Raw genomic sequence first — 27,564 nt, forward strand, 5'->3', positions numbered from 1 at the left:
TTGCTTTTGCATTATTGTTTGCTAGAACGTGGCTGCTTGTAGCAGCAGTTCCTATTACATTACCTATATCAACAAACTAAGGGGACAGTATGGTGATGCCATTTATCTCCAGCTACTCCACTGCTCTATTTCAGCCAGATTTGTCAGCTCAGTTGAGTTGAAGGTTTTTGTGTTTGAGGTGCAGAGCTGCACGGCACACCCAAGGACAGGGATTTCTTTAAGGTAACTGTAGATGCAATTTTGCCTTCAGCCTTTTGTTATTCGTTATGGTGCAAAAAGAAGGAAGGATTTTGGCTGCATTTTAGAGGCTGAATTTTCTGGGCTGGCAGTGAAGTAAAAAATATTTCAGCTTGTAAACTGAGTGCTCTTGGCAGGGAAGCATAGAAAGACAATAAACATGGAACCTCTCAATGATATTTTTACAGTGCTTTTTAGAGAAAAAACTGCACTTTAGGATGCATGCAACAGCTTCCAGAATATTGACTTGGGGGTGGGAAGGGTATGGGTGGGTGTTTTATCTTGTTTCTTAACATAAAAAACTGCTGCCTTGAGATTATAACAATGTCAAATAAACCCCAGGTTTTTGGAGCAGCACTTGTCTAGAGTGAGAAGTGACCAGCAAGCTGCACGCTTGCTGGTTGGAGGAGCTCTGCTCCATCAGAGTGGAGTGCTTTTGGGAACAGCAATTTTTCTCTCAATTTGGACCTTGTAAGAAATGTTTTCTAATGTTTATGAGTGTTTAGTACTAGTTTGGTCTCTTCAGACAGATGGTGTTTTTATCTAAGAGGGGAAAAAAATATAGGCCACCATGCTCTGAGTAAAAGCAAGCTCAAATTCTGTGAAATCAAACCATGCGTATAGTGTTGTGTGAAAGGGTTTTGGTGCCAGAGAAAGTGACTGAGATCCAGAGCTGCCTTTGGGAGGTTTCTGGTTTTGGAAAGGAGGTTAGAAGCTTGGAAAGGAAGTTAGAATCTTGGTTTGGACAAGGACACTTGTTTTAAATAAAATATCTATTTAGCATCTCTTCCAATACAATTACTGTTTTCCACATAATTGCATAGTGTGATCCATCTTTATTGCTGGATGTGTAGTGAGTGATCTTCTATGTTCTGGTAGTAAGTAATACTTAGTATTTTATATCCTGGTAAGTACAAAAATGCTTTGGTACAGTGCAGGTTTTTCCTGAATTCCATCCTTGATACATCATAGCAAAGTTTTCCCTCCTACCTGCAGAGGTGAGATGTGAGTTACAAAGCTCCTCTGCACCTAAGATCTCTGCTCCATTCATGACTTTGCCTATAAAGTAATAGGATTTTGGCATAAGATTTTGATGAAAACTTGCACAAAAAAGCACTGAAGCCTAGAATTCAGAGTAATTTTTAGATGCATTAGCAGTAATATTAGGATGTGTACTAAATGAAGACAGCCTTACAAAATATATCTGCCCTAGAAATAATGGGGAGACCATAATGATAGTTCAAATCAGAGTGCTCAGAAAACATGTTCCCAACTGTTGCCCTACAACACTAGTTGGACTAGCTTTAAGTACACATAAAGATCCATGGTTTATTTTGGAACACTTTTTAGATAAAACATTTTAAGCAACATACTTTTTTGTTGGTTTGTTGGTTTGTTTTTTTTCCCCTCTAGAAGATGTAGAAATCTGTGGGAACTATTCAGAAAAACACCATCTATAAAAAGCTTAATTTGCAGAAAAGACCAAGACCACCTGGAAATAGAGGAATAAGATGGCTTGGAAATGCCCTCAGTTATTTTTGTTTTGCTTTATGCTTTTAAACACATTAACTTCTTTGAAGCTGCTAATAGCATTTGAACTCCCTTCTCTCCCCCTGCCCCCCCCCCCCCCAGCTTTATAGTCTGGTTGAATTTGAATCTTTCTGTCCCATCGCTTTTCGTAGTGATTAGTTGGTTCAGTGTGATTTTTATCCTATCCATCCCCTGTTTGAATTACCCTTCAGTATGCAATTATCCTATCACAGAATGTCCTACTTTTGTGCTGTCAGATAGATGGAATAAATGGAAAACTGAAAGTGCTAAGCCAATTATATAACCTTTTGTCATCTACTCACTGATGGAAACCCTTGCAAACAAATTTTACTACTTTTTTCCCTCTCCTCAGTGTTCACTATTTACCTTAGATGTATGTCAGTTCAGGATATTCCTGTTAACTCTTTCTTTCCTCATGCTGCCCTACTTGATCAAATTTCAGAGGGGCAACTTCAGATTTTATTTTGAAATATCTGTGACATGATTTCAGTTGAAAACATTGTAAAGTGTTTTTCATTCGGTGTTTCTGAAGCTCTCTTTCTAGCTGTGACAAAAATAGATGTATTTATTTGTCTTCAAAACAAAGACATTTGAGCTGGGGAAAATCTTACTGCCTGTAAGGCAACATCAGTGGAAGTATTTCCTGTGTTTTTCAGGAGTCAGTTTAATTTTATAGCCAAACCCAAATGATGCCTTTGAGAGCTTTGCATAGTCTGCTGTCACTTGTGGTATTCCTTCAGTTGCTTTTCCTGGACTTCTAGTGATTTCACTCATAGGAAATGTGCTTGATCAGCCTTAATTAAAAGGTAGCTGTGATATTTTAAAAATTTACATTAAGTTTCTGTTTTACTTTTTTTTTTTTGGAAGGTTTTATGATATTTGAAAGATTCTATTCATTTGAAATGAAGAGGAACATTATGAAACTTGCTAATGAAAAAAAGCTGGAATTAGAACTATTAACTTAGTCCTCTTGGAATTATTAATTTAGTCCTCTTAGAATTATTATCTTAGTCCTCTTAATATTGTTTGTAAAGGATATAACTGAAAAAAAAAAAGAAAATAAGATAGAGAGAATTGAAAAAGAAAGCATAATGAAAGATAAAACAATTACCAGGTAGCATTTGAAAAGCTGTTATTGAAACTAGCTATACACTTAAATGTCTATTTTCATTAGTGTTTCCTTACAAGTAAAGAGAATCCTGTGAACATGTCTGTTGATTTACTTGCAAGATGGCAAATTAAGTGTTAAGGATTCCCTTTCTTTAAGACACCTACCTTTACTGCAGCAGAAAATGCAAATAAGAGATTTCTTTTTATTAACTTTTCCTACTGCAGCTACCTGGTGTTCATTGTGAAGCTGATTCTCATTATAACTGTACTGTGAAAAGTAATTGCTGTTGTACAGTAATTCAATTTCAGTGCATTCATGCATCAGTAAGCCAGTAGGGTTTATCTAGAGAAACCTGGGACTTTAAAGCTTTTTATCATGAAATTCCACATGCAGGCAAACGTTCTTCCAAGAAGTAGAATATCAGCATTTACATTTAACAAACATTTGCAGTGAGGAGTAATGGATTTTTTTTTTCCCACCAATGATTTTTATGCCAGTCTTTAAACTGTTCTCAGATACTATTAAGCTGATATTGTTTATGCACAGTAAAAAGAAGGTATGTTTGAAATACTTGTGCTTATTTATATACATATCTGGTTTGCACATTCTAGAATATGGATGTATATATATGTGTGTGTGTGTATACATATATATATCTTTATGGACAGCATTCTGAGGTTTGTGTGTGTAATAGATGCAATTAACTATTACCTTTTTTTAGAGCATGTATATACACACACATATGTAACAAAATATTTAACTCAGTGTTCTTCATCCACATATTTCCAAGCACGTACTTTAAATTGGTGTCCTGATCAACAAATTAACCTCTATGTAAAATAAAATGAGATGTTGGTGATGAACAGAGAGATCATGGCAAGTAATCAAAGGATGAGAATGAAAGGTCCTAAACAGAGGCAATGTCTTTTTCTATCAGAATATTTTGCAATTATTCGAATAAGATTTCTTTATGAAAGCTCAGTAAAAATTTCTACTAAAAATTGTAGTCAGTGAATGTGAATTTTAGTTACAAACCACCCCCAAGTACTTCACAGTTTTAGATCAGACACATGACTACAGAAGGTAGGTTTTGTTTTCTGGTTGGCTAAAAGTGGTATTTAGGACCAGAGTTTTGAAAGCAGACATTTAAGTAGATGTCTTTCCTACCTCCTGCTATGCACCTTTCCACCCAGGAATTTAGTCATTCACATTAAGATTGCTGCTTTCAGCTGATGTCACTGAACTCAAACAAAAGTGTAATTGCAGAAAACAATCTAAATCTCAGGTTTATATATTTATGTAATTATGAATGGGGGGTTCTTGGAATCATCTTTTCTTCTTTGAGTGAATAATTTGTCATCTTCTCCAACTGAGGTTATTGCTTTTCTCCTTCCCCTTTACATTTGAACTTATTGTCACTTTTGCCAGTGGTTAAATCTCTGTCATGAAGTTCAGGGAGTGGTTACAGGAAAGTCGGAGAACTCAGTCATAAGGAAAGAGTGGAGAACCCACGACAATGAAAGGGTGCTAGGAGTGATGTAGGAGGAACCTAAACAAAATATGGAAGATTTATTTAGTGGTTGAGGTGTAGAGACAAAAAAGGAAAAGATCCCATGTTATATGGAATATGGGAACCTGATGAAGGATTAAAAGCAAAACAAACAAAAATAGAAATAAATGTGCCTGTGTCCTTTGTATTCAGTAGTGTTGGATCTAACTTCTTAAAACTATTGAGCTATTTTTGGATTTGTGTGTTCCTGTATGTGACCAAAGCAAATACAGTTTTGAATATTCAGGGACCATATCTGTTGAATTAGGTAAATAGAAAAAACAACATTTTTGCTCTGTCAAATGTACAAGAAGCCTGGATTGAATCACTACATTGTAATAAAAACTGGAAGATGGTAGCGGTGCTTAAAGAAAAATTCAAGTAACGTGGAGAAATACTCTAGGTGAAATTGGAACTGAATTTTTTGGTGTGTTTTATATCTACACCATCTTCAATATCCACTGCATATTTTATTACACTGTATTTTTATTCTGATTTTCTATCACTTTGACCAAGGCTAGACTGGGAATGGAATTCTTGAGAAGCAAATAATCATTTATATTTTGTATTCATATAATAGAAGATAGAAAGGTCTTAAATGTCAAAACTTATTACTTTGCTTGTCTCAGTATTTCTAAATGTAAACACTTTTCCACTATTCACTCAGTTCCATCATTGAGCTATTTTGCATCTGCAGAATTAGAAGGAAGAAAGATGAATATCAACATGCACTCTTGAAAAACTGTGCTGCTCAATGGGTGTTATTTTGATTCTTTTATGTTATTTTAAATATAGTAGGACAGGTTGTATTTTATCAGCAGATGGAAGTGGGAGAAAAATATCATGAAGTTTATGAAACTAATAAAGGAAAAATTACAACTGGTTGTGGGTGAGAAATTATGGTGAATCAACCTAGTATCACTATAAATAACTTTAAACGAGAGAATAAAGACATAAGGAATAGAGGAGAGGTGGTTACAATTGTCTTAATTACTGCCAGCAAATTAAAGTTTCAGCAATATTCTTATAGTAACTTTTGGCATTTTAATTGTAATTATTGCTGGTTACTTCTGCTATCATTTGAGTTTTGCTCGTAGCTCTACTGAGCTTCATATGGAAGTGATGAATTCATGTTCTGAAATTAAGAGCTTTGGCAAATTAGTCTACACTGGAAAATGAAAAAGTGGTTAGCAATCCACTGATAGTGGAGTATGCAGCAGCACAAGACATCATCTTGGTAATTGTAGTTTGGAGATTAAAGACACAACAAATACTTTTCTTTTTTGTTGGGTTTGGACTTAAAAAGTTGCCTTTGTTTAAATGTGTAGAAGTTAGGCTTTGGCAAACCAAGCATTAACAAATCTTTTCTAGTGCAGATCAGCTAGATCATACTTTGCTCTTTGCTTTTTGCTTCTTTGGGTTTCCCACTAAATGTGTGTGTTTATAAACAGATACTGCTAAGAAATCTGAAAGGGTAAAAGTAACTGTAGGTGGGCTTCTCTTATCCTTAACCTTCATTTCCATCACAGCTGCATTGTAAATACTCTGGATGTCCTCAGGCACACTGCTGGTGAACAAAAGGGGAAAAGTAGAATCAGTAATCTCATACCTGTGCTACCCATGTAACGGAATAGATAGGTTTAATGGAAGTCAGAGGTTTTGTCTGTAGATCTCTCTGAGGCATACAGGGAGACCAAGTACATCGATTAAATCTTCATCTAACTCTTATATGTCCTAAAATGCAGGTTAGCTAAGTACAGAAAGCTATTCTTTAGATAGTGGAGGGACAAGAGTCAGACTTCAAAAAGCCTTTGCAGGTTTGTAGCTCTCACTTTCTTGGTATGGCTTTAAATAAATATATACAAAAAATGAAACTACTTTACGGTGCTTTCAATTTTGGCTGTCCTTAAAGTTCTGGAATGCTTGCATGTTAGAAGAAGTCTTGGGCAAGTAGTGAATTTCTTTTGAAACTTCAAGTTGTAAAAAAGAAATATACTCTTAATTAAAACAATGGAGGAAAATGAAGACTCATAGATACTTAAAATACTTAAAAGTATTTTCTGCCAGAGAATAGTATGACAGTTTCATCTTTAGTGCTGAGAAAATAAGTAAGAAGTATTTAAGGATAATGCATTCAAATATAGAACACTTAGCTGAAAATGCAGGCAGAGAGAAAAAACAAACCAGCCACTTGGCAAAATAAACCTTAGAAGTATATAACATTCAGTCTTTGCCATCAACAAAGAATAGCTTTCCACACAGCAGAAATAAAACAGTAAAGTAGTTTTGGAAGAATGAAGTAGCATAAATTAGCCTTGTGTATTCTTCTTTCTTATCAGTGGTTTAGAGTATTCATATATTAAAATAGTTTAACATTTCTTTTTTAACAAAACTAGTCAGACTGTCCGACTTGCTGTTGAGTGTGTGATCTGAATTAGTCACTTCAAGTCATAATGTGTTATATTCATTCCCTTTCCACAATTGTCACCTGTTTGATTTTCAACTAACTCTTACTTCATATTATAAATATACATAATTAAGTCTATTTTTGGAATGATACAAATTGTTTTGAAATTTCATTAACACTAGCTTGTCACGCAAAAAGAGTTTGGTCAGCTCACTTTTGGTTTGTTATTACTAATTGACTCTAAATCTTTTCTTGAGAAGATGACCTATAGCTTACTTGCTGTTCATACAACATTACTCTGTATTCTAAAACCTTTTGTTGATTCAGTTAAAAGTTTAGCTAATGAATGAAGTTATTTTCTAAAAGAATGCCCTATTTGGTGTAACCTGCATTTGTCAAGAATAAGTTTTCAAGCTGCTGTCTTGTCTTTTTAAGTGAATGATGCCAAACTCCTTTGTTGGGTCTGTGGTGCATCAGAGAAGGGCAGGAGCTGCAGTGAGGAGAAGCTTGTTAATAGCTTTCTTGGAGGCATTTAATGAATGATCATTTATCAGTCTCTCCCCTACTCAAATATTATCATCTCTGTGTAATTCTTTATTTTGAAGTGCTCAGAAGCATTTAAATGAAAAGAGCTGTATAGAGAATTCATTACTATTTTTAAGAGCTTTAATCCTTCAGTCTGCTCTTGATTTGTGATAGAGCTTCCAACAGATGTGTCTGGTCAGGTGTGTTAGCTTAGCCTGAACTGCCACTGGAACACCATTGAAAGAACCTCCTACACAGATAACTAAGGGCAAATACGCCATTTATCCTACTTCTCCTGAGTTTATTTGACTTCAGTTTAATTAGGTAGGAAGATGCCTTCTTAATCTAAAAGACTTTCAGCTTAGTTAATTTGTTACGTTGTCTCTAACAGCTGATGATGTATTCCAAGCCTACAGAGTGCTAGTCAGCATAGCCACTTTCTCACGTTTTGGATTTTTAACCCTCACTGACTGGTTCAAAAGGTATTCTGTCCAATCTCCTTTTCCCTGGAGACTGTAATTATAGATATCTACAGTAAATGATAATCATATGATCCTTCCCCAGGAAATTTCCTTTAGACTGGCAAACCAAACGAGCTATATACGCTTCTCAAATGCACAGGCTCTCTAGCTGTTCTGTGCAGCTTCCAGTGACCATGGGAGCAAACAAACGACACAACACCACTGAATTTCAGGGGATCACAGTTTCTTCTGGAGTAAATGAGGAGTTTAGGGTTATCACAGCAGGCCTATGAGATGCTTTTTTTTTTCCTTGGAAAAGCCAGGAGGATTTTGAGTGAATAAACTGAACATTCAGTTAACATTCTTGTATTTAAATGTATTTTAACAGCTGTGTGGAATCCAGCATCAAGTCTGATGTTCTATTACAGCTGCAAGTAGAACATCAAATGTTTAAATCTAATCTTCATTTTGATGAATAACCAAGAAAAAGAGACTCAAGTTTAGTTTATTAGTGTAAGACTTCTGAGTTGCCCTAGTCTGTGCTACTGTGTTGTTGCACTGGCTCTTTAAAAGAAATCTCACCAGCAACTTCCACAAGTGTGGGCTCTTCTCTTTCCTTTGCTTCCCTCCACTGCATTGTCACAGATGTTTGTCTGGCTATGCAGAACACACAAGACTTAAGACCAAAGAGTTGTCCAGTACAGAGCCCAGTACTGTGTTCAGTTTTGGGCTCTCCAGCTTAAGAGGGACAGGGATCTGCTGGAGAAGGTCCAGCGGAGGGCTATGAGGATGATTAGGGGACTGGAGGGAATGGCTTATGAGGAGAGGCTGAGGGATCTGGGACTTTTTAGTCTGGAGAAGAGAAGACTGAGAGGGGATTTGATAAAGGTTTATAGGTATCTAAAGGCTGGCCAGGAGTGGGGGGACAGGCTCTGCTCACTTGCTCCTTGTGATAGGACAAGGAGCAATGGGTGTAAGTTGCAGCAAAAGAGGTTCCTCTTCAGCACAAGGGGGAACTTCTTTACTGTAAGGGTCACAGAGCACTGGAACAGGCTCGTCAGAGAGGTTGTGGAGTCTCCTTCTCTGGAGTCTTTCAAGGCATGTCTGGATGTGTTCCCCTGTGATCTGTGTTAGATAGCACTGTCCTGCTCTGGCAGGGGGGTTGGACTTGATGATCTCCTTAGGCCCCTTCCAACCCCTAATATCCTGTGATCCTGTGAACCCCCAAACCTAAAACATAAAAAAAGGGATTTCATGAAAATGTCCAGGTGGATCTTTCCATATATATGTATATATATCTATACACTCACACAGTCAGAAGGATCTTAAAGCATTTACGCTGTAGAACTAAGACTTGTGGAAAAAATACCTGAGGACCACAGATCTGTAAAGCAGTTCTACACTGCATGGCACAGTATGGCACCTGTGCTTGAGATGGCTTTTCCATTTGGAGATGATACAAAGTTACAAAAAATCCAAAACAAAATAAAAAAAACAAAGTTAAAAATCATGGGGAGGGGGGATGAGCAGAAATGTGGGGATTTTGTGGCATTTTAAGTTGAGAAGAAAGAATATTGTGTAGCTCATTTTCTCTTTAAGTCTTGTGCTTCATCTTTGGTGCTGTAGCAGTAAGTACAACAGTGTAGCATCTTGTGTCAGGTAGCATCTTGATTTCAATACCATGTCATTATGTCATGTTGAATTTGGTATATGTTTTGAAATTAGTTATACTGAATGGAACAAACAATAAATAGAATTATAGATAACACTTTCTAACTTAGATTACTGTCTGTATAAATAGATAGAGCTCTGTATTCTTGGATCAAATACAATTCTGTGTCCTTTGAACTAGCACAGTGCATCTTGGACGATTGCTTCTGGGAGTGCTGTGCAAGTACTTCTTGACAATGAAGTGTTTGAGTAAATCATAAAAAAACCTGTTTCATGGAAGAAATAAACAATTCCAAGCTGATACTATAAATTGAAGTTTTATTGATGAATCTGCTTTTTGTTTTAAAGGTTAAATGACAGCAATCACTGTGGCATAAAGCACTACAGAAATGCTACATTACAGAAAACTCTTGTGCCCTGTATTTCTCATGGGTCATTTCAGTAAAATGAACAAATGCAACAGAAAAATTATATGGAAAAAAAAAAGGCAAGAAAATAAGTGTTCTGTAGCTATAAATCTTTGTTGCTGGAACTGGAGAAGCAAGCTCTTCTGCAAGAAAGTGCTTTTGGAAATGTGATCTATCTTCTCATCAGCTTTCCCAAATTCACAACAGTGTGGGCTATACACTACGTCCCCCAACGGGTTACACGATAACTACTTTAATGTGTCAGAAAAAAAGAAGTGTTGGCTTTCTGGAGGTCAATTCATTAATTCTTATTTGTAAGGATAAGGCACATTTAAAACCACTTTAACTGGAAAATCTTTGGCACAGTTAGGGAACATACCAATGGAGAACATTGGTAAACAACTTTATTTGCTAGTTTATACCTCACTTTGTTTTGTTCGTTGTGGGTTTGGTTCTCCTTGGGGCTAGCACAATGAGGGGATTTTGGTGTCCTTAGCACACTGAGCAGACTAGAAGAAAATTGGTAATTAAAGATTGTCTTATTACTATAACTTTTCATTACGTGGGGAAAAAATAGAGTTTTGTCAGGAAAATCATTTTTACCTCTCATTTCCCATATCTTGTGGTGAGAGGGTAAACCAGCATTTTGTAAATATGCCAGTAAATTAGTAATTCCAGAATCATTAATTTTGCATTTATCTTAACTGTATTGCATTTATGGAGTTTTACTCTTCTTTTGCATGTGAAAAATAACACTGCAGTAATATTTTTGACCAGGGCCTAAGAAGACTAAATGATCTTAATTTTTATGGAAATATATTTTACATATAAAAATGGAAATATTGCCTTGATTGTGAATTAAACAGTATACATTTAAATGTCACTATTAATCTTTAGACAAATGGGAACAGTTATTTTTCTTTTGCTTTTAAATAATTGCATGCTCATGATTTAGAAATTAAATCACTAACCTCTTGATCTTTATTTTTGATGAAAGTTCAAGAAGGAATTGGTTAAATTCATAAAAGATGAGTCCATGGGTGGCTAATTAAAATAGTAATGGACAACATTTAACTCAAGAAGTCCCTAAAACACTGATTGCCATAAACTGGAGTGATTACTGAAAAAAAACCAACATATGCTTAGCTTATGAAAGACTGAGTAGTTTGCTGAGTGCACAATACAGTTCTTTGGGAGCTGGTGTAACCTTTAACGAAAAAAAATCAATTGTATTTTACCAAACACTGCATGCTTCTGGCTTTTTTCTTCTCCTCATGGCTCGTGTTTTCTGGGCTCAAATCAGTGTGATATGATATCAGACAAAACTATGTCCTGAATCTTCAGCTTGTAGTGTTTTGCCTAGAGAGGTGAACCATGCAGGTGACAATGGCCTGGCCTCTTTGTGCAAATCCAGAACAATGCTCAGGAGAAACTCAAGAGCAGTGCATGCTAAGAGTGAAAAGCTCCTCAGAACTACATTAAGACATCCCCAAAGTATAAAAAAAATGACTTATTTGGGTTTAAAATAGTCTTAGGTCTTTGGGGCTTTTGTTGTTTGTGTGTGTGGGTTTCTTTTGTTGTTTTGGTTGTGTGTTAGTGGGGTGTTTTTTTCCATTCTTTGCCAGAACTCAGCTTTGTTACCATGAATGTTGATAGGTCTGAGCAAATAAAAAACGTGGTTATACTCTAATAGTAAACAAATGTTCACCTGTTTCAATCAGATCGACATCTTTGTAAGACTATGGGTGGTATTTTACATGCTCTTCCTGACTGCAGTACCCTGTTTTCCATTTGAAGATGTGATTAATTGGTAGAAATATATTTTATTCTCTTCTTCTGGCCATAATGCAATATCTTGCATAAACTTCATAGAATTGCTCACCATTTTTCATGACCAAGGAGACTGCATGTGTGGTTGGGAAACTTTTATGAGTGAAGACTAGCTCATTATTTCAGGCTATTCCAAGTGACAGTCTGCACCAAAGGAATTATCATTGCCTTGATAGACTTCTTTAAGCCAGAATCTATTGTAACTCTGAGAGTTTCATAAAACTATTTAATTACTTTGGCTCTTCTCTCTCCCTTTCTATTTTTTTTAAGCACATGTTCTCATTAAAAAATAGAATAGAATTCTTGATCACTGTCTTTTTTTTAGCTGTTGTACTCAACTCTGAGGCAATTAATTCACTTGTTCCATGCTATGTCAATAACGTTAGCCACTTTCTTCCCTGAGCCTTTGTGGTTTGGCCACCTCCTGCCAACATGCTTGCTGCTTGTCAAAGAGCTGCCTCTGTTTTTCTGATATGCTGTGTTTTGAGTATGGGCTACTTGTTGATTTTCTTCTCTGTTTTTCAGTAGTCTGTAAACTAATTTTTTTTTTCTTAAGCATGCTTAAGTCCACTTTATCTACATGGTTGAGTTACTCATATAGTGCTTTATCTTACTCCCCATGTTGCTTCTTAAGTATTCTTAACTATGATCGTATGTTTTGTTCCCTTTCTTCCATAATTAAAGCAATTATTTTGTAAACTTCATGAATCATTATTGACATTCTTAGTTAATCTTTCAGATGTGAATTATATTTATGAATATAACATTTATTATTAGAATTACATGTTAATGATGAACAGATAAGGATAACAGAGTGATTATTTTTGTAGGTACCCTGAAGTGAAATTCCAGGAATAATTTTAATTCCTGAAGAAAAAAATGAGCACTAGTCACTTGCAACATTGTGTATCACCTGCCTAATCTCTTTTATAGCTCCCAATATCTTTACAGATATTTTGTGTGTTATCACATTTGTGGTTAAAAGCTGTTAAATTGCTCTCTTTGCCTTTCTTTCACAGGGGAATTTCAGTACTCTGAGCTAAAATGAACATTGGGGTCATTACAAAGACACTGCTGATACTGTGTTTCATACTTAATGAATCTTTATTGGCATCTGGGTCTAACCTTGACTGTGCTCAGTGAATAATGACTTGGCAGACTCTGAGTTAGGTGCTTCGTTGTCCTATCAAATGGCAGTGTGGATAAACATGGTGTTTCCCAGGAAGTGACAGTTTCATAAGATGCACTTCTGTGGTTCTTAAAAAACCTAACAACAACTAATAAAAAAATACTTCCCTCACCCTTGTGCTCCGCTAAGGTTTTATGCTACAGACTGTTGGACAAGGTTTATGGTCTCAAGGGAAAACTCTATACATGCATTAAAAGTTATGTTAGATTTGAACTTTGCAAAATTTAATATAATCTTGTTGTTACCAAGGGGATGTTCTCAGCTTTCACTATTTCCTTAGTCATGCTTCTCTGTGCCTTTGTTTCTTAAGATCTTGAGGCTTCTTGTGAACCTCAGAGTTTCCAATATGTTTGTGCTTTTAGGATAAGAGAATAGAGAAATGGTATTTTTATTTTATAAGCTGGGAACTAGAATATGTTAAAATATCCAATATCACACAGTTGCTGTGTGACAACTGAACAAGAACTCAATTCCAATTATTTAAACTGACAGCATCTTAATACAGAGCCGGAAAGCTCCCTGTCCCTTTTATGGGTCATGGGAAGCACTTTTAGCACTTCATCAGTCTTGAAAAATTACTCTCTCATTGCTGCTTCTCCTTGCCCAGTAATGGTAGATGGCACTTTCAATATTTTTTTCTCTTTTAATTCCTTTTGATGTCAAAATAGATAGCACAGAAGAGAAAGCAGCTTCCATATTTTAAATATGGTGGAATTCTGAGATGTCAGAAAATGTGAAAAATACAGGGAAGATTATATGTACAGAGATCATTTTGCTTTGGAGATGGTCAAATTTCTATTCAGAGTGTGGGACAGGTGGGAATGAAATAATATTATTTATGCACAAACTTCTGGTTTTTAATTTTCTCATTTAAGTGGAAACTCAGGGAAGACATGAAATTCTAGAACACAGATGATTTTGGAAGTTTTTTTGGCCAAAAAAGATATGTTTCTAGTGCAAGTGGTGTTGTCATGTGTTGACTGCCATCATGATGCAAGAGTGATGCAGTAGAAAGATCGAAGTGGTAACCAAGGGTTTTCTAGTCTTAGGCAAGATGTGTAGTATGGTCAGCTAGCTGGCTCAAGTCTTCCACCTTCAGGCTTTGTTAGGTCAGTCTATATGATCAGGTTTTTAACCTAAAAGCCTCACTCGCAATTTGGTAGTGGTGTCCTGGTTTGTGCTGGGGATTTCGTGCTGTGGTGTCAGATGAGATAAAGGCCACTATGAACTCCCTAATATCAATGTAAGATGTTTACCAATTATGTTACCATAATGTACAACATAGTTGCCCTGTCAGCAGTGTGTGGTTCAGGTCTTTCTGTCTTAGGCAGGCAATAATGAACTTCAGAAGTTTAGAGAAGGGAAGCAAGTGCAGTCACAGATTTCAATTATTTTATTGCAAGTGCCTACCTGTAGATTCCTCACTCTGGAGAAAAAAAAACAAAACAGTGTGGAATTTAAGGATGGGGTATATAAAATGGCTCAGTAATATCTTAAACGGTAGGAACAATTGGAAAGCAAGTAGGTGGTGTTTTCCAGGGCAGTGCCTAGAGGGAATGCCTAATACTTGTGAAGTTGCAGAGCTGCAGTTTGGGAGCTTGGTAGGTTACTCTGGAGCATTATCATACATGTTTATAGTGTTTTGTATTTCAATGGGTTTCCTCTTCTGACCTCTTCTGAGACTGAATAGTGGTCTAGATGAACTCCATGATCTGAGTGCACATACCTGCTCTGAGGTGTAGGGTTGGGTATTGTGTAGTCTAGATTAGGAATAGCAAAAGCCTGGACTCAGCAGCTCATAAGCAAGGAGAAAGATTTCTGTGCAGAATGCTAATTAAACTAAAATGAAGTAAGAAAATTCAGAGCTCATCAATTTCTGTGCAGGGAAGGTGTTTAAGGTCAGCTCCACTCTAGAATCTGTAGTGCCCAAATGTAAATATATGAATGCAATTTCCCAGATATCTGAATGAAGGCTGTTACGTATTCAGAGGTCTCTCTCATTTTCACTAGAAACACCATTCTCTTGCACACACGTGCAAACTGATGAGTTTTTAATCAAGTTTAATGTTTATCAGAAATCAGTTTTATACTTAGTTTTTATTTTAGGTCAAGCTCTATTTTTAAACCCAAGGACTATTCCCTTTTATTTTTGATGTATGTGAAACTCTTGTTCTGGTTGTTTTGAGTGTTCATAAAGGACTTGTTTTTTTCCCACTGGAAAATTGCCTTTGGCAGGAGATGATGTTGCAAAGTGTATGCAATGTTTTGGATGTCTGTCTTATTTCAGCAATTAATCCAACTGTTGCCATAGGCCATACCTAGCATTTCTGCTCTGTGAATATTCCTCTACAATTCAGAATGTGTCATGATAGGTAGCGTGTGATATAGGAGGAAAATGTTGACAGTGAAGGGGTCTCTGTGGCTTAGGTGAAACGTGGAATACTGCAATCAGGAGAGAATATTCCTATGTCTCACTTAAACTGTCAGGCAAAGTAGATAAGCAGTGATGCACATGTTCTGAGAATGTCAAGTATGCTACATGTACTACCTTCAGAGAAGGTCTTTGAAACCCGAGTTGCAGATGAAATTAATTCTGTGTGGCACTTTCTTCATCTTCTGGAATTGGCATCAAATTTGCCACAGAAGAAGACAAAAACTAGGCAGAAATATAGAAAGCTTCTGGAAATGTTAACAGTCTCACTGGAGCTGCAGAACAGCAAAACTAGTAATAAGATTTGGTGTATCCTTTAATTTTAATACTGCTGTCTACTCTATCTGGAAATCACTTAATTAAAAAGAAAGGAAAGAATACTACCAGGCATTTATTAATTTTGGGGTAAGCTGTGTGAAATCTGCCTGTCTGAGTTCACAGTATGCCTGAGCTTCATTTCCTTCGGATTTGAAAATAAACCTTAAACCTCAAGGATGAAATGCCACTAGTTCATTTCATGACTTCCAGCAGATAATAAACCAGCCCAGAATTAGCATTCCCCCCATAGCTATGCTGATTTCCTTAGGTAGCTGCCTTTTGTGAAGAGACTTGTGAGCAGCAGACTCTTCATCTCTGTGGCTCTCCTCTGGCTGATATTAGCTCTCTAATACCCAGAAAGGCTATACGGACTTTTGCACTTGCTCTTTAGCTGGTCCCTGATAATTCCATGAAAGTAACTACAGAAGATGTACTTGAGATACTGATCCTTCTACATTCTAATGAGGAAGGCATATTAACCCTTCCCCCTCCACTGCCATCTGAAGGAGCGGCTTGTTTGATTATTTGTTTGTTTGTTTCTTTTCCCTCTATCCATGGTCAGGTTGTAGAGACAGTGAACTTTATGATTTTTCTCGTGACTAAAGGACAGAATTAGTTTGCTTTGAAGTTTCAGAACCTGTATTTCTGAAATAGAGATATACAATGAGTGACTATGAAAGGAAGACTCTGTGGAAGGCAAATGACTCTGAAACCAGGGCTGACTGGGTCGCAGGCTCCTGCTCTGAAGTCCTCCCTTAGCACTTCACAATAAATGGAAATTGGAATTATTTCCATGTCTCTGATGGCTCCTTTCAGTGCTGTTAAACCATCTGTGCAGATGATTATTTTATCGTGGTTGCTCATAGAACATACTCTGAAATCTTTAAGTATTTATTCACTTATTACCTCATTAGGGAACCAAAATGAATGGCATAAACAATCTCAACAACCCTGAATTCTCCAAAGGAATTTAGTATCAGTTTTTATACTCAGATAACTGCTTGCTGACTCTGAGTCCAGGAGCTGCAGAACCCTGGCGAGACGGATCTGTCTGCTCACAAGTCAGGCAATGTCCTTGGCTGTAAGCTACATAACGTTGGAGATGTTAGAAAATGAAGGATTCACAGTTCTTTCTCAGGAAGTAGTATTTTTGTTTGGCCTTTTTTTTGTTTGTTTTTTTTTTTTTGTTTTGTTTTTTAAATCAGTAGCCAATGTGAATGATGAGAATTAGTTTATTCTGGTAATAATGCAAACAGATGGAACTTTCAGAGAGGATAAACCTCACTCTCTTGAACCCAGAGTTAGTGGGGTTATTGGTGGTGTTTTCAAAACTTCTAAACCCTGATTTGGATGAAGAATAAGTTCAGATTTCTTGAATTAATATGTGCTGTGGCTGATGCTGAGCAAGTCCACTTACCTTCTAAACTCTTGGATGCAGAAATCTGGGTTCTACCCAACACTGTTCCAGAGATCCTTGAGTGAATTCCACACTTGGGAACCCTGAAGAGAAGAGCTTTCAAAGTGCCTTTGAAAGATTTGCAAATTTATGTAAAGAAATATGCAATTCCAATGTGAGAAGTGTCATTAACGGCTTAATTTCCGTGGTGCAGTGAAACTTGCCACAATAAAAGCCTGCAGGAGGTAGGTTTATCTTTCACATGAGTAGAATGAACTCTAGCAGGAATGCATGGCAAATAGCCTCAAATGTTCATTTTGCCCGCTGCAAGCACATAGTGTATTTCTTTGTCCTTGCTCTCTCCGCTGTGTGCAATGTTAAGGTGTAGGTTACTAAAAACATTCAAATGACTGAGAAGTAATGGCTAAAATGCAACACCAAGCCAAATAATATTGCTGGGAGGCCACTGTACTGCTGGAACTTACCCTGCTGATGCTCTGGTATGGCATCAGGGGTACTGTAATATCCTGACTCAGATTTGAAATGTGCAATTCAAGCATATTTGTGGTTGAAACTAAGCTATTTTGCTACCTATTAACATCCCTTGTAGATTTTTCAAAACACAGATTGGTTAGGCTGTCTCAACTTCTCATTCTTGCAGTTCAAATATCTGTGTTGTAATAATATAAGACTTGAAAACACAAAGCTCCTCTGAAGAGAAAAGCTTTTTAAAACATTCTCCTACAGTCATGTGTGAAGACAAAACAGACTAAATGAAGTAAACCTTCTGATTGCAGGTTGCGATGTGAAGGGAGTGTAATGTTTCATGTTATGATGTGAAGATGATAGCTGTTAGATATAGGTTGATCATAAGTGTGTCTATTTTTTTCCCCTCTTTAAACTGAAAAAAAAAATCCAAATCACAATTTGTAATGCTTTAGTTAAAATTAATTGAGATGGAGGAATTCTGTGTTAATCTGTTAAATGAGCTGAGAAGGTACTTTGGAGAAAATTACATAATTTTGCAAGGTTTAGTCTTTATACATAAACAATATTTGAACATAACAACTGCTGTATAAAACTCAAGGATTTAATACTGTAATATTAAACTGTGTGCCTGACAGGTGTACCTGCAGAAAACAATCAGCTGTCATACAGTGCATATATATATATATTTCATTCAATAATTTTAATGGTCAAACCTGAGTCAAAATATGAACCATTTTGACAAAATGACACTTCCAAATAAGTTTTAGCTCCAGATGTATTAAAACCAAAACACAAGAACACCAAAACCTGAGGTTTCATTTCTTAATTTCCGAGATCAAAAAGAAGCAGCCTTGCAGTGTGTTTCAGGGAAGGTGACTATGCTACCAAGGTTATTAGAGAATTATGCATTTCACCTTTAAAGTGTTATCTGTCGCTGCCACTATGGCTTACCATTAGCATATCCTTTGATACTTCCCTGGTATCAGAAAAACAATAAACCTAAAGTAAAATAGAGATGAGAATCACAAACAGAACAATATTGTTACTATGTTGGCTTGCTGAGCGTGGTAAATTTTCCTTGGTTTTCTGCAGTCTTTTAAAATGGAGATAAAATTATTTTAAACCCAGTACAAACTTGTATCACAATGTAAATTATTTGGGATACTAGCCCAAAACAACATAGTCTGCATGAATGGAAGTATTATCTGTGACACTGCTTGTAAAGAGGAGACTGAAAATATTCAAAATTATTATATTAGGCTGTAACCTCCTATGTTCCTCAAAATAATTGTTTTAAAATGCTTTTGCTGTATTGACTTTATCAGTACAAGAAAGTAGATTTAAAAGCAAAGTACCTGCCTGGTAAAATACTGTAGGGCAGTAACTTTCTTGTTTTGGAAGTCATGAAGCAGATCTCTGTGTGATGCCAGCATAAACAGGGTAGGGTTGGTGTTGCAATTTGCCATGACTGTTTTTGCAGATGTTACTGTATATATAGGAAGTGTAATCAAGACATCATGCTAGTCTTCCATGTACCTCATTAGATAGTTAGTGCAACCATTGTATCAAAATATGATCTGAGTGAGTATATCACTATACTCTTATATGAATATATACCCCCAACAAATATCAATACACCCTTATTCATGGGAGCATTGCATTACGGTGCTCACCAGTACGATTGTACTTAGTGTATAAGGGTGTGCTAGTTTGAGCCTAGCTAGAATGTTTTGGTGAGAAGAACTAGATCATAGGCTGTGGAAGGAAAACAAGGCTGATGTCCACTTTACTCATTGGCTTGCTGAGATGTATAAAAATAAAAATCAAAACATAGATAAAGGTATTTCTGCTGCTGGGGAGCAACAAGCTGCATCTCTCTAACCTCACCCTTCATTTTTCTTTCCTAATCCACTTTGCTTCCTAACCCCCCTGGCTGAACCTTCATTCTTCCTTGGGGCTGGCACAAGGTTGAGAGGGGTAGGGGGAAGGTGAAGGGGTGGTTGGGAGCCCCTTCTGGGGATTAAGGTTTCTGGGAGGGGTGTTGTGTTTCTGTATTGCCTCTTTCCTTGTATATTTCTGTATATAACTGTATATTCTGTAAATATCTGCTTGTATATTGTGCTGAGCTGTAAATAATAGGCTTCATTCAATTTCCAGAGCCGTCTGAGTCTAGTCAGGGTGATTTTCAAATTGGGGGGGGTGGGGGGTGGGCAGGTGACACCCAAACCATCACAAAGGGCTTATCCTTTGTCCTTCTTCTGTTTGTGTTAATGAGGAAGTGAAATATTTTTCTGGGTATTTCAGTGGAGATTTGAGTTTCAGTGTCTCCTTTTACAAATTTCTAATGAAAAGCTGAAGAAGGCAATAATATCATGATTAAAAAAACCCAAACACCTGAGGATTTAATTATCATTGGCACAGTCTGTTATACATTTGTATCATAAAATTGACCTTGCAAATTTCATTGGTTTATGACTTAGCTATTATTCATACTTCCCAAAGATTAATGGAAAACATCTTAGGTATATAAGCAGAATCTTTCCAGACAGTCAAACCACTCATTGGTGAAAAAGGTTTAAATAACACATGAGAATCAGACTAAGCAGCATGTGTTTAAAAAAAACAGACCCCAAAACCTCAAATAACAACCCCTTCAAAAAAACCCAACAAAGTCCACAACTCCAGAACAACAAAAACCCCCTCAAACCCAACCAAACCAGTCAAACCAAAATGGCCAGACCACCAAAAAAAAACAAACAAAAACCAAAACCAAACAAACCCAACCAAAAAATTGAACCCCCAAAGAAACAAACCAAACAACCCAGAAAAGCTCAACACCAAAAGAATGAAGCTGCCAAGGTATTTGTTCTATAACCCTAAGCCTAGCCTTCATATCTTAGAGTCCTAAAATGAATTTTATTTATGTCCTCAGTCAGTTGAAAACTCTCAAGGGAGGGATATTAAAGACATTAAGCCTGACCACTGGGACATGATTTTGAAAAGACTGTAAAAGGCACATTCTTCAGCAAGTGGTGTGATATGTGCACTGGGAACATGGCAGTCCCCATATGGAAGTAGCAAAATACTTTTTAAGTCCTATGTACTGTCATACTACTCAAAGATCTGTGAATTGTGTGAACTGGAAGCCTGTACCATATTCCTCTTCCATCTGTGCAGGATGGTTATAGTGCCAGACAGGTAGTAGGCTCTGCTGTGCTCTGCTACCCTTCATCTGCTTTCGTAACTCCCACTAGTAAAAACAGAATTATACTGCTGAAATTCAGTCAGATCAATGAAATTCCATATGGCATGAGGTTAGTCACTTGCTTTCAATGCAGCTAGTCTTTAAGCAGGGTGAACTATAAACTGGGAAGGTATTAGGTTTCTTAAAATCAGAAGTAGATTTCTGCTTAAGTTCCTAGTTTTAATAGATTATTTCTGCTTAATTAAGAATAACAACAAACCTAAACCAAACCAACCCCAAAACATCACTCCTCCCCCTCCACCCCTCCAATGCTCATAGAAGATATTATGTAACATTTCAAACATACCTAACATGCTGGTGTAATGTAACTGATCTTCAAAATATAATTTTCAGCTAATGCTTCCAAGTGCTACTTTCCAATATCGGGTTTGTTTTCTATAAAATAAGTAGATACATTTTTAAGTTTTAAGACTAGAACATAGTGAATTGAAAATGTTCCCCAAACTCAACCTAATAGCCCTACAAAGGCTTTGACTTCCTTTTCTCCTCTTGTTGGTGGTGATTCAGTGACAAGATTACTCACACCTGGTGCTTTTGTTACTCCTCAGTACTCTGATTGCCTCTTGAGGCTTTTCACAATGTCATTCTTCTACAAATGGCTCAGCTGTCTGGAAAAAGGCCGATTGTTGTTTGCTTTTGTGAATTTCGTCTTTGAGAAGCTCAGTAAAAAAGTCTTTTGATCCTTCTAGAACTGCATTTGTTTAAACGAAAATATGTCTATATTCTTTAACTGATCAGCATGATTTCTTCCCACTGATAGCCTTACAATTTAGTCTTTCTTAGTTCATCTGCTCTGCTGTTTTGTGCGAGTTTTGGCTTTTTATATTGTGACAATAAAAATAACAAGAATGTTAGATTATTTTTTCTGTATGCTGGTGCCTTACTAACTGTTACAGTTATCCTTAGGCCGTGTCGTGTTCTGTTTTGGCCCTGTCTCTTTCATCTATTGCCTAGCTCTGTTGGACTTCTCAGTCTATTTCACACAGTTGGGATGCTTTGGTTTGTTTTTTTTTTTTTTTTTTTCATTTGCTGTAAGTATTTTTTGAGATGTCTGTCGAGCCCTCTAGAGCTTCAATCCATTTCCTAATTATTTTCCTAGAATTTCTATCCATGCTTGAGGTTGTCCATAAAGGAGAATTCTAGCTCTATGTTTTTGCTTTATCAAGATTGTAGTTGTGATTTAAGCTCATCACCTGAAGCTCTTTTCGTCCCAGATACTCACTTCCGGAGATTTTCTTTGTCACTAGGGATATGCTTAGCTACAGTACTAATGAAATTTCAGAGTACATCTCTATGTTCATGTGTGCATCTCTAAGTATAATGGGGCAAGTCTAACGAGAATGCAGTGTCACTCCTGATTGTTTCTCTCCCATTAGCAAATGACTAGGAAATCCGTAAACAAGGACATTTGTTTTATCCTTTCCTGGGCTGTTGGCCCAGCCTCTGGTGGTTACAGTTACCTTACTTCAACAGTAAAATAATTATGTAGAATCACAGATTCATTTAGGTTGGAAAAGACTCTTAAAATGATGAGGTTCAACCATTAACCCAAGGCCACAAAATCTGCCACTAAACCCTTTCCCTAAGTGCCACACCTTCAGGGATGGCAACTGACCCATCTCTGATGTTGTGGGGTTTTTCTACATCAGATACATCACCAGGTGTAAAATTCTTTCTGTCAAAGTGAGGCCACTGTAATTGTCATGCTGAATGATGGAGTTTGTTTTTATTTCAGCTACTAGAAAAAATAGATTTACCAAGATAACTGAAGATTCCAAATGAAAATATCAGAGTAGGGGCTGGCAATATATTATTTGTGTTATGATGCAATTGGTAATTATGTAATATTCTTTAGGTCTTATGACCTTATGCATGGAACATACCTCCTCAAAGGTTAACTTGGAGAAAAACCATATTGTGCTATGAAAAGATTAATATGTGCCTGCTTTAATCTCTTTATCTTTAACCAAATGAATTTTCCTGTTGGTATTCCATTGTATGCCAGGGCTATTTATTCATAGTATCCTCTAGGAAAAACAGCCTGGCTCTGATTTCTAGGAAACATTGTATACAGCAATCCTCAAGGCATATTTCTAGCTTGCCTTAGTTGAAACCTGTGTTTTGTTCTTCTGTTTGTTTGTTTGATATAAGCTGCTCAAATAATATAAAAAATATTTACTGGACAGTATTAATTCGCATTAGTAAGCAGGTTTTATTGGTTTGTTTTAGACTATTGCCAAAAGGTGGCAGTCTTTGTCCCCCAGATTCTTTGCTTTCTAGAAAATATTCTGCATGGCAACTGTAATTTATTCCTGACTACACTAGATAATAAAAATTACTTGTAAGAAGATAAAGAGTGAAAGCCCCTGTATTTGAAAGTTTAAGGGTGACATAGTTATATTTTATTCTGACAGTGGAATGTTAAATAACAAGGTTTGGAAGAGACCAGTGATGGGGAAAGAGCACTTCAGAAGTAGACTACTAATGAGCAAGAACTACTTATGTTTCAGATTCAGTTAGCACTTCAAGTATTTCAGGCTTTGGAGATGCTATTAGGATCTGGCACATTAGATCAGCAGGTTGTTGTGTTCATCAATCAATATGATGAAATACATAGCAGTAATGCACATAAAAATTCATGGTACAGTAGGTGATTTTCTTTTTCAAGTGTTCAGGTAGATCCCAGCAAAGCTCAACTTGTCTCCTTAAAAATTAGTGTAAAAAAGTATTTGAAGACAAATGATAGCCATTTCTAAAAAACTGGCAAATACCCCTCAAAACCAACCAACCAATAAAAAAACCCCAACCTAACCCATGACTCTATCTTCTGTATTTTGGGAATTTTCTTTCAGTGGCTGGAGAAGGTGTCAGGCAAAAGGGTTTTACTCATTTTTCAAAGCCTTGCAATCGTGTTTAATTATGTTTATTCTCCTCTATGCAGACTTCAAAAAGGCTATGATGGTGCAGCGAACCATGAGGCAGAAAGTAACCAAATTTTTATATGAAACTTGAAGATGTTTTTAGGGACAATTCAGGACAGTGCTAACACATACCTCTGTACTGTGGTCTCAGCTGAGGGCGCCTATCTGTATGAAGTGCTGCCTCACCGGTGCACCAGTCACCCTGCTGTCGCTCACCCAGTGACACAGTCAGTAACAGCCCTGCAGTGACCATGGGTGGGCTCTTCAAGAGCTGATCAAGAAAGAGCAAAACCTGGGAAAATCCTCTGCACTCAGGGAACATTGTACTGGAATCAGCTTGTGGTGTAAGATGCTGAAAAGATCCCTTGCTCTCTGGTCAAGTAGATTGTGAGGAAAGGAAGGCATTTTTTGGAGGGCACTATCAGACCTGTGCTAAGGGAAAGGTTTCTTCTAGTTTAGTTCCAGAAATACCTGAGTGATCTAGAAATGTTTGGAAACTTAGTAACATGCCAGCTTTGGTTAATGACCTTGTGTTATTGAGAAGTCATTGCTCTGACTTCTAAATATTAAAAATTAATAAAATATGTACTTCTATAATTAATATCTTAGAGCATTTATAGGGACTCTGGCATATATCACAAACTGAAAATAGCTATTTGGTGAGAACTCATTCCCAATTATTTTAGTGTTACATAGAAGTGTTCTTCATTTTAATTCTCTATTTACTTTTTTTTCCAAGGGTCTGTGGTGAAAGCCCAATTACTAAGCGTGTTTGAATAATATTTGTATCCTGGTGTAGAAGAAACAATAATCATAATGTTTTTCATGATAAAATATTTCATGTAATCTTCAATAGTATTACATATTTTTCATAACTACAAATAATTTTATTAAGTTTATTACTCTGGAGTGGGTTGTAATAGCTGAAAGGGCTTGAAAGACAGTATTGAAGCCCCAGGTCTAATACATAAGTCTTTAAGAGAGCTTTTCCAGAGTTTTAATAACCAATGGATTAGAAATTTCATAATCTTAACTTTGCAGAGCTACACAAGGTCTATCATAAACCCCTTTACTGATGTCAGTGCAGTTATACAAAGTTAATATCTAAAGCTGACCCTGCCTGCTTGCTCAAGGCAGTCTCTTGCTATCACCTTGCCAACCCTGAGCCACGGATGAACTGTCACACATTCATATACCTGCCTTTGGTCATGCTGTTGCCAGCTCTGGACATAGATTTATTGAAGTGTGCAAAGTCAAGGTGTTTACAGAAGTTTCAGCCTGGAAATCTTAGCTTCATGGAATAAGAATTTACCAAAATGGAAATATGCCTCCATATGGAACCAGAGAGCTTGCTTAGATCTTTCATTTCTCATTTGTCTCTCATTTTTTTGGTGATTGTCTTAGACTTGTGTGTGGGTTTTAGATAGAAGGTAAGAAGCATCAGCAGTTACAGGTCTCTAGGGCTTCATGGTCTCCTAGGAAGAAAAGTGTCAGGTACATGTTTCTCATGATCAGAGTTGACTGGAAGATAAAGCTGCTTGTAGAAATGTTAATGACCTTGGTGCTTTTCTCCTTGTTAGGACTGAAAGTTGGATCATGCTGGCTAGTTGTAGAGGAATGTATGACTGTAGATCTTATGTTAGTAGGTGATAAACTCATTCAGCTCATTAGCGGAAGCCTGGTCAGCAGGGTGTGGTGGTCGAGTATTCTGTAATGCAAAATAAGTGGAAAACTATTGTTACATTGACTCTGCAAACATAAGGTATTTGTTTTTGTCAGCTTGGTTCTAAGAATGTGCTTGTCACTTTCTGAACCTGCAGGTGTTAGTTAGCTATGTGAAGACAGCTATTGCTCCCCAAGTGCGTTTCAGAAGTACTTTGAAACTCAGGAGGAAGCAATTTTCAAAATAAATGGAAGTATTCTATGGAACGAGTTGCTTAGGTCATAACAAAAGGTGTGTCAGACTGTGGAAACAAACTGCTGTGTTGCATATTTCAGTTTGCAAATAAACTTACATACGATAATTAAATGCTGAACGTTTCAGCTGATAAAAACTAATTATGAGGTGAAAGTAAAACAACCTTTTAGTTACTAGGAGAGCACAAGTTACGGGACTTTCCTCAATAATAAACAAAACACCCACTGGATTTGAACTCATTACCTTCACAAAGTAAGGCAGATAAGGTTTTGACTGTACAATGCAGCCTTTCCTTTGGGTTTGGGAATTTTCAAATGTGCCTTTAATTGCAAGGACAGACGACTGTTATTCTTGAGATACAATAAAAAATACTATTGCCAAAACATTGTTTTAAAACACATGGAAAAATGGATTGAGTCTGTAGCTATGTACAGACCTATAAGACTATATATAAACATGACTTGGGAAAATGTAATGCCTCTATATTATTCTGTGACTTCAGTATTAATTCATAGTGTACTAGAAAATCCTTCTAGATACATGGAACCTGTGTCTAGTTACTCAGTGTGGACATAAGAACACAGAATTGATCAGTGAGATAAATGTGTGACTGAAGAGTTTCAGTGCAGCCTTTTTACCTTTTCTTACCAGACCTGCCAGAATATAGAAAATTATGAAAACATGAAATTGTCACTTAGTTTGAATGTTGCTTTCATAATTAATTTCTATCACCTTCAACAATAATCAAGTCTTTGGGATGATGAAGCACAGTGCAGGAGACTAAGAAAGCTTGGAATTTTAGCTTTGAAATTCAGTTGCTTCCAAGACAGAGTCCAGGGAAAAATGGATTTGGTTACTCTTTTAAAACTAATACTGTATTGTTTTCAGTAAGACTCTAGCACTCCTGTGCTTGGGAACCAGCTCTTGAAATTGGCAGGGATGTGGCCCTAACACAAGATTTTTGTTGAAAATCTGTTCCAGCTGGATGGAGTTGTTATAATTTGGAAACTGCACATAGAGGCATATGGCCATTAGAAAGGTATCGAACAAAACTCTCTCTAAGTGAAATCTTTCCAAATTGTATGCTGTGATTTTTCAGTACATGATCGAACAAGACTTTCCCACGAGTGCATTGCTAGTTTCTTATGGACTGAGCCAAGAGCAGGCAGGGGAAACAAAATCTTTCTGTCCTGAGGTACTGTCACTGCATCCATGTGCCTTCTAGAGCCACAAGAAAGATTTTTAGCAGTTTATTTGTTTATTTATTTGGTCTCATCTCTCTCTGCATGTATCAGAGCATCGGTGGATAAGGGAGTTTGTGGGTGGATTTAGGAGAGGCTGAGGAATGTAGTGACACAAGGAGAACAGAGGAGAGAGTAATGAGATAGTTTAAAGAGACAAATGGAATAGGCTTGAACTGTTTTGGAATGTAGAAATATGTATGGTACTACATAGCCTGGATGGGTTCACTGAGGTTGCACAGGTATTGATTGGAGCCTGGAAAAGACTGGTCATGAGCATGTTTAGCAGTGTGGGTACTAAGGAGGATATGAAGAAGGAAGAATAATTGGTAAGTGCTGGAGAAGAGGTGGAGAGCAGTAAGAAAGCATTAGTTTGGGACATGCAGTTTGATCTTAATGAGCTCAGGATGTGGAAAGAGGGATAGGAGAGAAATAAGTGTAGACCTAGAGTGGTAATAAGATAGGAAAGGAAGAGGGGTAAGCCACAGCTGTTTTTGAAGACATACCCTGCAGCATTTAAGCAGGACAAAAAAAATCCAAGTTCGTATAACCTTGCATGTAACATTGTTTTTTTTTCTAAATTCCAATCTAACACTTGCAAAATCCACTACTGATTCATAGAGAAATGGGTGGCAACTGCCATTGCT

The 27,564-nt window shown here is 36.8% G+C and overlaps 1 protein-coding gene across 5 annotated transcripts in view; it reads left to right on the forward strand.

Moving 5' to 3' along the window:
- The window catches only part of CACNA2D3 (calcium voltage-gated channel auxiliary subunit alpha2delta 3), a 415,635-nt gene that overhangs the window by 93,171 nt on the left and 294,900 nt on the right, over positions 1-27,564 (forward strand). The gene's annotated exons all lie outside the window — the stretch shown is intronic.

Source organism: Pogoniulus pusillus, chromosome 16, assembly GCF_015220805.1.
Source record: "Pogoniulus pusillus isolate bPogPus1 chromosome 16, bPogPus1.pri, whole genome shotgun sequence".
NCBI lineage: Eukaryota > Metazoa > Chordata > Aves > Piciformes > Lybiidae > Pogoniulus > Pogoniulus pusillus.